Source organism: Amborella trichopoda, chromosome 7 (assembly GCF_054954075.1).
Source record: "Amborella trichopoda isolate Santa Cruz 75 chromosome 7, AtrichopodaSantaCruz75HAP2 v2.0, whole genome shotgun sequence".
In the NCBI taxonomy this organism is placed as follows: domain Eukaryota; kingdom Viridiplantae; phylum Streptophyta; class Magnoliopsida; order Amborellales; family Amborellaceae; genus Amborella; species Amborella trichopoda.
This window is the reverse complement of record NC_142342.1, coordinates 19,646,421-19,652,785: the sequence shown is the minus strand read 5'-3', so window position 1 is coordinate 19,652,785 and position 6,365 is coordinate 19,646,421.

The following is a 6,365-nucleotide window of genomic DNA, read 5'->3' as shown; positions in this document are numbered from 1 at the left end:
ATTTTGAAACTTTGGATCGATTGTGTGCTTGTTCCTTGATGTTTTTCTATGATTTCTTCACTGTATCACACTGAGCATATCATCATGATTGCAAGGCAATAAACGCAGCTCGATTCTGTGCCCAGACTAAGATTTTACAACTTTGGAGTTTTGGTCGGAATCTGGAATTCTAAAGACAGAGTTTGTAGTCACTTCATGGGCTTTGTGTGCGAAATTCGACCGTTCATCATGTATAGGGTTCGGACTAGAATATCTCTAGACCTTATGCACATGATGGAATTGGTTTCACACCGATCGGGCTCGCAAGCGACGTGATTTGGCTGCTCAAGTGAGGCATGATGCTGATTTTCCTGCACTTTTTTCACAGATCAGCAACTTCACTCTAGCTTTTTTTTGCGCTCGTACGTCATCGGGGGTGTGCCACATATCGAAACGCTCGTCTTGACGAGACGAACACGCTCACAAAATATGAGCATGATCCGACTTGAGACAGGTGAGATATGAGCGCTAAAATTCACTAGTCGTGACTGCCCTTTTAATGGAGTTGAGCTGCAGGGTGCCCGCATCGGAATAGCGTGAGACTCCTCCTGTTTTGCTCTTTCTCCTATAACATCTTTTTGGGTTGTCTGTTCAAGCTAAAATTTGACCCCTGTGAGTTTTTAACTGTACCGGATCAAATGGAGGTGGTCCCACAGAAAATTAAGATACCAAAAATATAGAACTAGTTATAGGGTCCGTTTCAAGGTGTTAAAGGCTGATTTTGTCGAAATTATTTCTCAGTCTGCACTGCCTTAGACATGTCGGAATGGGACGAGCTTTGGTAGATGACTTTTAGGAGTCCTCATGAAGATCTTGACCAGTTCTAGGGCCATTCTAAGACTGTTGGAATATCAACTGTTTGTTAGACTTTATTGATTGGGGACTAAGGTGTTGAAAAATTTCTTCAACTAGTGCTTTCTTATATTTGTTGGTTATTCTTAGATCTCAGACCAGGGCTAGCTTTTAGTTCGAGCTGAACCCTCTAGGTCAAAGTCCAGGCTTGTACCCAGCTTAGCCTAGGTCCAAACCAGGTTTCACCTTGGTCCGAACTTAGGCCCCCTCTCGATCCGAGTGGAAGGCACGTTCCTAGTTCATCTTTGATCCAGTCCTGGTCCATATGTGGTCTAATCATAAAAAGTCTCTAGGTCCAAGTTCAGGCTTATACTCAGCCTAACTTAGGTCTGAACCTAGACCTCCTTTTGGTCCTAGCCTAGGGCTTGTGCTTGTCTCAACTTTGATCTAGCTCAGGTCCACTCTAGGTCTGATCTTCAAAACCCTCTAGGTCCAAGCCTAGTTTGCACCCAACTCAGTCCAGGTCCGGACTAGGATCACACCCAGGTCCGAACCTAGACCCACTCTTGGTCCAAGTCGAGACTCGTACCCATTTAGTCCACATCTCAGTCTAAGTTCTAGTATAGGTCTACGCTTAAAGTTTCCTACAGAGTTAGACTAGGCTTACCCTAGTTCAAAGTCTGAACCAAAACTCATTGAGTCTAGCAGGTTTCATCCACTCTAGTCCTAGTTTAGATCTTATTTAGGGTTTTGCCCCTAAAGTCAGACTAGGTCTACCTTGAGGCGTTGAGTCTAGATCTCACCGAGTCTAGGAATCATGACACATGATCATAGCAGAGCAAGGTCTAACCCTGTGGCCCCAACTTAGTCTAGATCCAAAGAACCTAATCAATCCGCGAGGCACCGTCACAGTGCTCCCTCACAAATCATCCATAGCACTCGTGTCAGCAAGCTGACTCTTGACCCACATGAAACTAAACCTAGCCGTCCAAGCTGCCTCAGGGCCATCTCTTGAAAGTCACGAGCCAACAGGTTAATAAGGTTCGTAACAACTTGACTAGTCAAGGGATCAAGCCTGGGGCAATCCTCCAAGACATAGCGGTTAACCTAAAATTCAGTCGGCACGACAAGAATAAGGCCTCAGCCCAAATCTCTAAGTCAACCGATCTCAGTAGTATGAATCCTGATAGTCAATTAGTAGCCCAACATTCCAGTCTTGACAATTAGGAGTTTGTGGGCGATTGGGTTCACATACAACTAGGGAAAGTCTATCAAAGCAACTCATCATCCGTAAAGATAAGGGCTTGGCCCTAACTCGATATAAAGACAATCCTAAGGGGCATTGCTTACTTTCAAGATCTGCTAAATAGAGGGTACACCATCGAACGTAGTCAATCCGGGAATGTCAGATCGGAAGCTCAAGCCATGGGCCAAGTTCAACATTTTGGCTCAAACCAAAATAATCATAGGGCTGCTAGCTTGCCAATCCGACCCACTATGGGCCAGGGGTCTAGTTCTGCACTCGAGTTCAAGACTACCTGGAGGGAAGATGCCCTTTAACAGTAGTTATGACATTCCTTCACTCTTTCAGTCCAGTGTTGGGGTAAGAGAATACCCTAGCCCTAGGGATAGATCATCCAATCACGGTCAGGGTCAGGTAGACCTAGCCGCCCAAGGTTAGAGGTCTAGTCGTCATAGCAGCTTGGGTCGTCATCCCAGTTAAGTGGTGATCCTATCCTGCAGGCCTCATTGCATGTCCAAGCTGTGCAACGTCCGAGTAATGGGTATGCTTTGACCCAATTCAACTTGGGTGAGTCTACAAGCTCACAATTGACACATCAAGTTCAACACATTCCTCAAGCTCAATCCTTGGGGTAACCCGTTATATGGGCCCTACAACCAGTTTATATGAGCCACATACCACAAAGTCAGGTTCAACAGGCCATACAATCAAGCCAGCTCACAACTATAACTACGACTCAAGTCGCTCGTATGAAACATCTCTAAGACTCTTTAGAGAAAATGAGAATATGGGATTTCTCAACTCCTAAAGCTTATGCACAAGAAATTCTAAGAAACCTAGAAGATCTATCAATGGGGTTGGTGATGCCACAGTTTAAAAACAAATTTTCAGGAAAGAGGATCCTGCGGCACACATCAATGCCTACTTATTGATGGTTCACACACTGTGAGACTGACCCAACCAACTTAAGGTCATGTTTTCTCATAGCTTATCAAAAGCTTGATGTGGAACCGAAGATTCATGAAGGATAACCCTCAAGCAACTCCTGAGGAATGTTCAGGCAATTTTCCTCTCGCTATAGCAAACGAAGGCCAAGACCCATCACCTTTTGTGAGTTAACTTCCACCAAATTGAAGTTGGACGAGTCTCCTTCCTTGTTTATAACCAAATTCAGAGAGGTCAATATGCGAGTTATTGAAACTCCACTCCTTGAAGCCATGAAGGTAAGCATAAAATTAGAGAACATTGACTCCAGAATATGTCATGTTCTTTAGTATGGGGGAAGTCCGTTACTCATCTGATGTTATGCTTGAAAGAATATCACGATATGAGCGAGCCAAGGAAGATAAAGCCGCTGCCGAAAAACCTTCTCAAGAAGGAGAAGTGAACATGATCAAGAAAAACAACCCTTCTACAAATCATTCATAAGAAAAGACTAAAATTTATTCTACCACTTGGAGAAGCAGACTTCCACACCAAGAGAATTCACTCCCATTGATGAGCCTATGACCGATGTAATTAAGAAGTTGCTTAAGGCAAAGCTCATAGAATTACCGACAACAGCCAAGATTCCTTCTTTCCATGGAGGTCATACATCTTGATGGTGCGACTGCCATCAAAACTATGCATATAACACTGAGGAATGTCGAGCTTTCAGACATAGGGTTCAAGATCTCATCGATAATGACATGATAAGTTTCAAAAATGAAGACATTGATGCAGAGAGGAATCAGAAACTCTAGTTGTCTTGACAAATAATATTGATGTCAACCTAATTAACTCAAAAGAATCACAAGTTGTGCCCAAACCTGAAGAACATCCACAAAAGCCTTGGAGCACAAGAAGAAATTAATTGGAAAGTCTAATAGATGAAGAACAAAATGTGCATAACCTCACCCTGGAGTTAATGGCTAAGGATATTCAAGATCAAAGCAGTGAGGATGAGCTTAGCTCCAAGGTAATAGCCAAAGAAAGGGGAGAAAAAAGGGGTATCGGATATGGAATTCCACTCCAAGATACACTCCAAAAAGTGGCACAAGAAATCCCCATCATCAAGAGTCACACTAGGGCATATGAACCCTTCAACCCGTACTTCCAAGTTAATACAATAAATGATTCAAACGTGTGTGGTAGCGAATCAAACTCGCAAGAGCAATATGAATTCGAGCATAAGCTCAACTAAGGGTTTAAAGCTATGGATTCCCAAGCCCAAGACGACAAGAAAACCTTAATTCTTGGACAACAACTCGTGTGGGGGCAAATGAGCAAGTGTTAAAAGGAAGCTCTTCACCCCAAAACCTTGACGAGCACCTAAGTGGGATCAATATGATGAGGATGATGTGTTAAAAATTGATGTGATCTAGATCAATAAGAAGGGTTCATCTTCCAAACAAGGGGTCAACAACCCAAAATCTCCCATTACGCTTCTAGCAAGGGGCCAATACCTCAAGCAAGGGGTTAAAACAGCAAGAAAATGAGATTGATAATGAGGCAACCTTAAACATATGCCTTATGAAAATAGTGAAGCAGATAGGCAAAATTTCAGATGACTTCGAGCCGTGTCAACTAACTATCGCTGCATACGACGGGACTAAGAGACAGGCTAAAGGCATACTGCTTCTCACACTCAAGATCGACCTTACCGTCCAAGTGATAAAGTTTTATGTCTTGGACATAAAACCTTCATTCAACATATTGCTAAGAAGACCGTGGCTGCATGAAAACTTTGTGGTCGCCTCTACGCTCCATCAATGCCTCAAATTTCCAACTAAATGAGATTGATAATGGGGCCCAAGTTGTATATGATGAAACTGTTTTCTCTGAGAGCTTCACAAGTCGTATCCCTTGCGCACACTCCTAGATGGGGCTAGGCTTTTTCCAGTGAACATGTGTTGCAGAAATATGGGATCCAGAGCCCAAACCAGACGAAAAAGTGAGTGGCAGGGTGAAAATAATTAAAATTGTGTTAAAAAATAAACCTGCAAAATCAGGACACTGCCCTCAATAAATCCATCACCTCACATGACTTGGTCGTGAAGGCCCCGATAAATGCTCACTAACACGATTGGAAAAATGGTGTAACTTGTGCGTTCTCAAAAGGCGTGGACTCAAGGAATAAGGGAACTATGAACCATCTTACGAGCACCCGAAAAAAGGATGAAGCCCAACCACATAAAAAGAAAAATACGGATCTGTTCGTTGGCTCGAGATTGCTCGTGACTCCGGACCAGCAACTCCATATCAACCCACTGATAGAATGGTCATCGGTGGCAGTAGAAGGTTGATACGCAATCCCGGCTAGGTTCAGGCCATAAATGCTGGTGACTTCCTCCAAAGTTGGCATTGTCTGGCTTGTAGGAAGGAAGAAGGTGTTTGTTTGGTGGATGAACCTCTTAGCAAGAGCTTCAAGGAGTGGAAAGTTCACATGGCAACAGGCCATGTTCAAGATGTCTATCATCAAAATTGAAACCAGAAGGGCCATAAGCTCAGGCCACTGCCGAGAGGAAAGAAACTAATCCTAGAACCAGGGTCCGATGATACGAAATCCATTGACTTGTCGAGGAACTTCACCCGATCAAAGGCCCTGCTAGATATGAGAGGGCAAACTTTCAGGGACGTGCCTAACCCTAGGAAAAAGAGGGAAGGCCTCTTCCTCTCCTCCATTGCTAACCCACGCGAAAACCTCCCCTTGCCTTTGGAGATCATGTTGTCCTTCTTAAGAGTCATGAAAGCCTAAGGATGAGTGCAACAAAAATCAGTAAGATCAGAGGGAAGATGGTGAAGAAGGAAGGAGATGAAGATGGGAAGAAGAAAGTTGAGTTTGAAAGATGAGAGAAGAATGGGAAGGGGGATGATTTTTATAGAAAAAAAAGAAATCCGACCCAAAACGCGTCTCGTAGCTATTCACTTCAGCCAACAGCGGGTTTAGATTACCTTAAAACCAAGAAAAATGATAAATATTAATTTTTGGGTTCGAAGGTGTGGGCAGCACGCCTGGTGTCGCCTTATTCCGTACTCAGACATGAGTGGCACCACCCGGTGTTTTAAAGAAAAAAGGTCCCTTTTTAATCCCATTTCACCCAAAAAAAAAAAAAAAATTGTACGGGGAACACGCCTAGTTTCACCCAGCCTGTGAGGGCGACACTAGGCGTGTCGCCCAAATGTTTTATCAAAAACCCTCCTTTTCTTAATTCCCAGCATCTATACATAGAAAAAAAAAAAAAAAACTATACATAAAAAAAAAATTCTATGATTTTCTTTATTTTCAGCAAAATACATAAAAAAATAAAAA